This window comes from Berghia stephanieae, chromosome 1 (assembly GCF_034508935.2).
Source record: "Berghia stephanieae isolate SIO BIC M18660-M18661 chromosome 1, UCSD_Bste_1.3, whole genome shotgun sequence".
Lineage (NCBI taxonomy): Eukaryota > Metazoa > Mollusca > Gastropoda > Nudibranchia > Aeolidiidae > Berghia > Berghia stephanieae.
The window spans coordinates 102,639,588-102,649,587 of NC_088360.1; the positions used below are offsets into that span (position 1 = coordinate 102,639,588).

The window sequence follows — 10,000 nt, forward strand, 5'->3', positions numbered from 1 at the left end:
TGTCGTACCAGTACGGTCGTGGGTTCGAGCTACCATCGCCGCGGAAAATTTTTTAAAATTCTCTATTGTCTCCTGGCACTTTTCTACTCACTTCATTTGTTGTTATTGAATATAATACTATAAACAAATTATGAAAAACAGTCTATTTTAAGTCTAATGTCACCCACGTCTCAAAAAGGTATTTTGTCGGAATAACCGGACACCGAAAAGGGTGGTCCAAAGGTATGACATTCGCTTTGGATCTGAAACTCTTGGGTTCGAACCTCTCTCGACGCATAGTTGAGTCCTGGTACTACAAAAAAAATTGTAGAATAAACATTTTTGGCTCCAAGTTAAAAACTTAATGACAATCTCTAAGTCATGAAAACTTATTATATATTATATATACAACCTATCTATTATTCTCTTTACCCTCATATCCGTCTTACTCAATAGTCAGAATGTAACTCTGACCTATTTATTGTCCACGAATAGATCAGCAAATACACACTGCCACGTCGGTTTGATAACTCCAGGCATAACTCAGGATCTGGCTTATTTACACAATTTTATCTTATCAATTTCTCTGTGAAATTTGATGAACAGCGATAGTTCGAAAGAGGCATTATGGACCTGCTTTTTTATGTGATCAGTGGCGGTCCTTGTGATAGAGCTGCTTAGCCTCAGTCTCCCTCGGTGTACATGTAGCTGCCCCCCCCCCTCCCCCAAAAATAGGATTACGGCGAAATGATGAATAATAACAATAATAATAACAATAATAATAATAATAATAATATAATAATAATAATAATAATAATAATAATAATAATAATAATAATAATAATAAATAATAATAATAATATAATAATAATAAAAAATAAAATAATAATAATAATAATAATAATAATAATAATAATAATAATAATAATAATAATAATAATAATAATAATATAATAATAATAATAATAATAATAATAATAATAATAATAATAATAATAATAATAATAATAATAATAATAATAATAATAATAATAATAATAATAATAATAATAATAATAATAATAATAATAATAATAATAATAATAATAATAATAATAAATAATAATAATAATAATAATAATAATATAATAATAATGATAATAATAATAATAATAATAATAATAATAATAATATAATAATAATAATAATAATAATAATAATAATAATAATAATAATAATAATAATAATAATAATAATAATAATAATAATAATAATAATAATAATAATAATAATAATAATAATAATAATAATAATAATAATGTACACGACCTTGATCATGACACGGATGAAAATGCATTGCAAAATCGTTTTAGCTATAAAGTTGGTCTTTGAACTTCTTGTAAAATAAAATCCACGAAAAAAAAATACTAATTGTAAGCAGTGTGGAAAATAAAGCGAACATCGGGCGACACGACAAATAAGGTCGGTAAAAGGCAAGGATTCTTCAAATCTACCGATTTCTGAAAAACACTTTACTTCAAATTTCAACTAAGAACTTGTCCTACAATTATCAAATGGCCTTTCTTTCCAACCCCCAGCCCCCCCCCCCCCCCCCCCCCTCCGAAAAAAAAAAACAAATCAAATTTTGTTTTAAAAACCAAAAAAAAAAAACACCCTACCACCACTGAAAACTATGACTTGCTGAGTATTTTTGGGAAACAGATAAGGCCTTTTTCATTGATCAACTAGTTTTCTGGCCAAAATAAAAAAATGCGTATTTTTGTAAGAGTACTGCAGAAATGTCTCCAACCATCTCCGAACAGAATTTTATTGGAATGAACATGAAGATATGAATTTCATCTTTAACTTAAGTTATAAAATGGGTTCTAAAACAAGCGGATTCATTGAATGGTGTGAATTTTGTGTTTTAAACTCCATAACACTTAAATTTCCTAATTCTGATCAATTTGGCATAAAAGTAAATTTCTCGACATAATTTCATTCCGACACACAGGGGCGTGGCTACATTGGTTGATTTGATGCCTGACACCGCATCCATCTTTTAAATATGGATTACAGCATTAAAACTCTCTCAAGTTCACCCTCATTGAAAATCGAACAAATTTGTTCGATTTTCCATGCATATGAACTCGAGAGAGTTAAAAAAAAAATAAACTGAGAAATTGTATATACCGCCTCTTACTTATTTGAGTAAGACTTTTCTTTAAAATATTTTTCTTTCTTTTGTATTTACAAATACATGTTTTAAGTCATTTTTTTTCTGATTCTTGCACCACCTTATACTGAAAGCATGCTACGCCACTGCCGACACAACACCGTATCAACACGTTAGGCCACAACTAGAAATGGCAAATGCCAGAAATGCGATCCGTTTTAATGGCGATGCCAAGATTAATCACGCTACGTCCATTATTGGAAGATGCCAGGATGTTGACAAAGATTTTCAGTTGTTTCGCACCAGACAACTAAGTAAACATCATTTAATAATGGGCCACGAATACCAATCGAAATACGAAGCTAAGTATACTTTGAAACGCAGGCAGGGTTCAATAATAGCTGGTACAACATGGACGCTGATAAAATCAGGTTTCGAGGCTATGTGATAAAAGTTGAGTACCATTTTAATTGTTGGATATTCCAAGTAATGGTTTCACCCGGTAGATTTTGAACGGACGGTCACGTACGGTGTTCGAATATTCGTACGTTTTTGCAGCTCTACTTTTGGAAACACAAGTGATGAATAAAATATTTGCCTTTATTCATCGCCAACAACTGATTTGGTAGTCGACACCGATTTATCTTAAATGATTTAATAAAATAAATAAAATTCCATTTATTCATTCTCAAGGGGAAATGTGTCTTTTGGGTCTATTCCAAAGGAAGACTGGAGTTACCCAGGCGTCAGCCGCAGTGCAGCGCCGCAAAGTGAGCTAGGTTTAGGTGACTTGCTCAATGCCATTCATTGCGGCGGGTAGTCGAACTCAGTACCTTTCGGGTACAAATCAAGGACCATACCGCCGAGTCATGCTGTCCCAGTGTCATTTGAATTTGATTGTACTGCTATCATTCAAGGCTAGAAAAGGGCAGATGAGGAAATATTTTTGAGAGTAATTTCTTTACAATCCGATTGTTGCTTTTTCGATTCATCTTCCTGGTTATACTTCATGAAAGTTCTTGGTATCGTTTGTCTGACAAGATATCGTTCTGAGCATTTGATTTCGAAAAATAATTTGAAAATAGTATTCGATGGCCACGAGCGTTGCTTTTAAAACGCTTGGAGGGCGCAGCGTTTGAGAACAGTATGCAAGCTTTACACGAATTACACACGTCTATTCTCCAAAATCCTTTAAAATGTGTTTTTAGTGAGATACATTATAGCACAGTCAAAACAAAAATGAATACCCGTAAACAACGTCGGCCACGGGAGATAATCAATGTACAGATAATGCCAACAAGCTCATGATAATTCACTCCCTTGAGTAATTAAACGGATGATAATCGTTAGACAACATGGAATTCACTCAGTGGTGAGTTGTTTTAAAAAAAATAGATTCTGGAATCATGGATTATAAAGATAACACGATACACATTGCTTGCATTGGCGCTGATGTTATCTAAGCTGACCTCCGATCTCTCTCTCTCTCTCTCTCTCTCTCTCTCTCTCTCTCTCTCTCTCTCTCTCTCCTCTCTCTCCCTCCTCTCCCCCCCCCCCCCCCCCCCACGCGCACTTCCCCTCCAATGTTTCCGAATCTAAGCCGTCATCAATGGAATTCAAAAATAGAATTCTCTTCATGTATTCGATTGGTTGCGCGTTCTCGGTGTATTTAAAAAAAAAATTCTGTTAACCTCTCGATACGCGAACGTTTATTTAGTTGTCTTATATTTTATTTTAACGGTGCCACATAATAATGATGTGCAGGTAAACGTTACTGATAGCTCAGTTGGTAGAGCACTCACTTCAAATCAATGCAATCGGGATCGATCCCAGGTGATGTCGACATTTTTTCTCGACTCACCTGTCCACCCAGCAGCAATTAGGTAGCTGGATCCGCTAGAACTGACGAAAAGTACTTTGCGATAGACTAGCATCCAATCCAAAGTGTAGCAAGCAAACCCTATTGTCCGTTTCGCGAAATAATGCGTGCGTCGGTGGTTGAAGCCCGAAGAAAATAATAACAATCGTGAAATGGAAGCTTAAATTTAATCAAAAATGTATTCATGTCTTCAAACTATCTATTTTAATTATTGAAGACAGATGAATACATTTTTGATTAAATCGAACCTTCCATTTCACGAGTTATTTATATCTTCGAGCTTCAAACAGCAACGTATGCAATATGGCGCCAAACGTCAGTAGGGATTCTACCTTGAGCTTTTTATATAGCGCAATATCCACTGAACGTGCTCAAAGCGCTTTACAAATGGTCGCTGACCAACAGCAGCAAGTAACGTGTAGAACGAGACATGATGCCTGTTAGGCGATATAACATTTTTTTTCTAACAGAGGCAACGCTGTTTACGGTCAGGTACTCATTTTACACCTGAGTGCGGTGAGAGAATGTGAGTAAAAAGCCTTTTCAAGGACTCAAATTCAATAAATATGCGACGAGCAAGGCTCGATCTAAGACCTTCCGATCCGAAAGTGAGTGTCATACACCTGACCACATAGCCTCATAATTAATTTGAAGATTCCATTCCATTTCCCTATTGTTATTAGTTTCCCGCCATAGAAACCGGGATAAACTCCGTCTCCACGGTTCCTAATGGCCACTGAAGTAGGTCCTACAGCGATTTTGGAGCATAGCAGTAAATATTATTATCATTATATTTCCCTTCAACACGCTTTTAACACCCTGAAAAGCAAACATGTTCAGTAGTGAGTTTTTAATTAACAGGGAAGCGCGAACAATGAGCAGCCATAACATCTGATTTGATTTTACAAAACGCATTATTTTTCATTTTGGCCAGAAAACTTAAATGAAATATCAATGGGAGCGATCTATATTCATGTTTCTGTCCACCCAAGTCATCAATCACATGATTTGTTGTTGTCCAACGATTGGATATTTCTTCAGAGATTTAAACACGCTGCTTTGTTTATTAAAATTGTAAACATACCCATGTGTCAAGCTGAACGAAATGGCCAATCGTGATGTTAGATATTTCAAAAACTATGTGGGTCACTTTGAGCACATATTCCACTGTGACCAATGACCCCGAGCACATGGAAATGTAATATAGATCATGCCCATTGGTTAAAATGCAGCACTGCCATGCCCTGGCACTGGCTGCTAGGACATAACCCGGACGAGTCCGGAGTTGACCGACCCTTCTCGGGTTGTTAATTTTTCTGAACTCCTCAACCACCCAATCAGGGGTTCGAACCATCGCTATATAAAGGGATGTGCGAGGAGGCCGAAGACTATAATTTTTTTTTTTAATTGAGCTTTATATAGCACAATATCCACTAAATGTGCTCAAAGCGCTTTACAAGGGGTCCCTGGTCAACAGCAACATTTAACATGTAAGACGGGACATGACGCCTGTTAGGCGATATTACAATTTTTCGGACAAAGACAAAGCTATTAACGGCCAGGTACTCATTTTACACCTGAGTACGGTGAGAGAACATGAGTAAAGAGTCTTTTCCGAGGACTCATCTACGCGCCGATCCGAAAGCGAGTGTTATACCACTAGACCACATAGCCGCACAAGACTTTCTTGAGCGGTCTCGACTGGACACGACACCGCGTACAGCCGTTGTGTTCTATTTTATTTTATATTTATCTGTGCCGTTTTCGGATCTGAAGGTCCTGGGTTCGAACCTCGCTCGGCGCATAGTTGAGTCCTTGGAAAAGGCTCTTTACTCACAATCTCTCACTATACTCAGGTGTAAAATGAGTACCTGGCCGTAAACAGCGCTGTCTCTGTCGAAAAAAAAAAGTAATATCGCCTAATAGGCGTCACGTCTCGTTCTACATGTTACGTGTTGCTGTTGATCAGGAACCCTTTGAGCACGTTTAGTGGACATTGCGCTATATGTGACCCTACGCCTCGAAGCGGTATTAAGTCGGGATTTGGAAAACGAAGAATACCGGTTTTAAAGAGGAAATGGTCAAAATGATCAAATTTCAGTTTTTGGTTGTTTCATAAACTACAATCATTTTTCCACATGAAAACATAATAATTCAACATAAGTATTGACGATAAGTTATATGTATTTAAAGTTTAAAAAAGCAACTATCAGTGAAACATTCAAAACAAGAGTTGACTTTCTCTCAGAAGCCACCATTTCCAAGGCTGCACTTGCCAATAATAGTTAATAACAAATACGTTGTCCTCAAACTTTAGCCTCGTTGGTTTTTAAATTTCGTGTTGCTCTACTTATCACTTGATGCACTTTTAGTACTATCTCTCTCCTTCTCTCTCTCCTCTCTCTCTCTCTCTCTCTCTCCTCTCTCTCTCAACACACACACACACACACACACACACACACACACACACACTACAACCACCACCACCGCATCTTCATCACGACCACTACTACTACAATCACCACCACCACCACATCATCACTGCCACTACTACTTCAACCACCATCACCACATCATTATCACTATTACTACAACCACCACCACCATATCGTCATTACTACTACAACAACTACCACTACATCATCACTACTACTACAACCACCCACACCACATCATCACTACTACTACAACCACTGCCACTACTACAACCACAGTCACCACCACCACCACCACCACATCATCATCACTACCACTACTACTACTACAACAGCCATTATAACATCATCATCATCACTACTACTACTATTATTATTATTATTACTACTACTACTACTACTACTACTACTACTACTACTACTACTACTACTACTACTACGACTACTACTACTACTACTACTACTACTATACTACTACTACTACTACTACTACTACTACTAACTACAACCACCAACACAACACCATCCTCACTACCATCATTATGTTTTGGTGCTTTTCTTCACTTGAAACAAGGAAACTTTGGGGTTGTATTTGGCAATGTGTTCATATATCAGAAAATATTTGTAATCAGTTATCTATTTAGATCTATACAATATGTAAACACAATACCAAATATCATCCCAATTCCCTTTTGTGAGTGCGGAAATTCCTCTTTCAGCATTGAAATCCTCTGAGTGGTGTCTGAAATTCCTGTGAGTCAAATTGAAAATTGGCGTCTCTGCAAATTTTACTATTCTCGTCAAATTTTCAATGCCCCTATCTGAGGAGTTATCTTTGCCCATTGATTTGATTATGTGTGAAAACGGTGCCTCACTTCAAAGTCGATTTTCTAAAAACTTGGTTTTTACACTCTCCCTACTTCAAACGGTCATAGTTGGGCAATGAATATTCAGAATTTTATAAATTTGCTATCAAAATTTTAAGCATAATATAAGCTATGATTGGGTACCAAAAACCCCCAAAAATCCGACTTAATACCGTTTCGAGGCGGAAGGTCACATATAAGAACTCTATTTTAATTGTAATTGGTGGATGCAAGGAGAAATACAGACCGCATGGATGGAGAAGTAGATCTGTATCGCTCGTATTTACGTTTTAGATGTAACTTAGTTTATGTAATAAATGTCTCGTAATTGTTAATCTAGATTTCCTTTCCTTCATTATTACAATTTCTTTATCATGGTCATTACGTGAAATAGTGAAGTACGACATTTCTTCTTCCTACTCGGGCACAGAGCCCGAATGTCATAAGCACAAATTGTCTAAATGTCTCAAACCTGAGTTCTTTTTCTCCTTGGAATTCTCGGGTTTGAAAGTTTTAGCCCCATTCAGGGCTGCTTTAATCGATCGAGGTTTAAGGTAAAAGTCTTCTGGCCAAAAAAAACAACAAAACAACAAAAAACAATAACACAAAAAAAAAAAAACCCCCCCCCACCCCAAAAAAAAAAAGAACAAAACAAAAAACAAACAAACAAATAACATAACAAACAGACAACAAAATACAAAAAAAAACAAAAACAAAACAAAACACAACAACAACAAAAAAAAACCCCAAACAAATAAAAACAACAAAAAACTGTTTTGCCAGAGTATGACAGAACAATAAGAGAGAACATGGATGACCACGGGAGATAATCAATGTAAGGATAATGCCAACTGTACTGTGATAGTCTCCCTTGAGTAATTACACGACGATGATAATAGCAAGGTAATAATAATAATATACAACTTCTGCGTTTCGAATTTCGAAACGACGCCACATGATATTTAATTTGTTATATATATTATTATCATTTTCCCCCACAACCAAAGAGATGTAATCATATTTTAGAAAATTAGATATATGAGCCTCTTGAATATTACGATCGTTTCCAGCATCGGTGGATTTCAGTTCAATTGCTTTTAGGGTAAAATATACAGAATAGTGAAAACAAATCGGAAATAATTACGATTCGTTTCTCAACTCTTAAAAAATAGTAAGGGACATTTTATGTAGTTACCAAAACACCACAAAAAGCAAACAAATAAACACACAAACGAATAAAAAACAATAAACAAACAAAAGCAAAACACACACACACAAAACAAAACAAAAAAAAAAAAAAAAAAAAAAAACAACAAGAAAGAACAACAACAGAAAACAAACAACAGAAAAAAAAACCCAAGCAGCTAATATATTCATTTTCTTTTCGATTATCCCGAGTCCTTCAATCTAACATATTTTCCCGGGGATTTGAAATATTTTAATCTATTTTAATGGAAACTGTAATTAAATCAGGAGTCAAGCGCAGTAGAGCGATACAAAGAAAGCAATAGGAGTCTGGTGTTTGGACCAAGGACACAATCACGATGCCGAAAGAAGAACTTGAACTCTTTCATCCTGGTGAAAATGTAATGATTAATTCAATCGGTCACCTCGTCCAAATCCCAGCCTCCCTCTAAAAAAATCATTGGCTACTGGAATTTGTCCTTGAAGTAATAATAAATATGAAATGTTTGGGTGTGTGAGTGAGAGGGGGGGGGGGGGGTAGGGAATTGATGAATGATTGGTTAAAAAAGGAAAGAGTGGGGGTGGGGTGGGGGGTTCGTGAAAGGAGGGCGGGGATGGGGGGGGGGGGGGGTGGTGGTGGGTTTTCTGTGGTGTTGGCACCCGTAAGAAAATGTACCGGTACATCATGCATATTAATAGCAATAACTATGACCCTTGGGAAATATTCGTGGACTCTAAAGCTACAATGATCTACACAAGTGAATTCTTGCGAATACGATTTTGTTATAGAGTATATTGTCATCTTTATGTCCGAGAGGGAAAACTGACTTGATAACCCTTAGGCAAGTAGGGTGAAAGGAAAATAGTGCAATCGTTGGGTCAAAAAAAAAAACACATGAATACATGGCTGCTTTTTACGTAAGATGTAGTAGGTGTAATGTGCAGTAAGTTAAGTCAGTTTTAAGAATAAGTAGTAGGAGTCGTAGCTAGTAGTGAGATGTAGTAGTAGATAGTCATGGTGAAGTGATAGTATTTTGATCTGTCACCTAAAGTGATTTGGTAGTTAGTGTCTGTTAGTGCGAAAATACTTTCGTAGATTAGTTATAATGATAGTGTAGTAGTGTAGTAGTTTGTAGTAGTAGTATAGTAGTAGTAGTAGTAGTAGTAGTAGTAGTAGTAGTAGTAGTATATAGTAGTAGTAGTAGTAGTAGTATAGTAGTAGTAGTGAGTATAGTAATAGTAGTAGTAAGTAGGAGTAGTAGTAGTAGTAGTATAGTAGTATAGTAGTAGTAGTAGTAGTAGTAGTAGTAGTAGTAGTAGTAGTAGTAGTAGTAGTAGTGGTGGTGGTGGTGGTATTCGTGGTGGTAGTGATACATGGGGTGAAAAAATATGCCAAATAAATTGAAGAATATGTGAGTGGTTGAAAAGATCAGAAATATTTCGGATTGTGGATAACTGAATGGCACGTAACGATGTTCAGATAAGTGGATCTAATGTGGAT

The 10,000-nt window shown here is 36.0% G+C and overlaps 1 protein-coding gene across 1 annotated transcript in view; it reads right to left on the reverse strand.

The window, feature by feature from the left end:
- The window catches only part of LOC144962590 (uncharacterized), a 112,017-nt gene that overhangs the window by 14,604 nt on the left and 87,413 nt on the right, over positions 1–10,000 (reverse strand). The gene's annotated exons all lie outside the window — the stretch shown is intronic.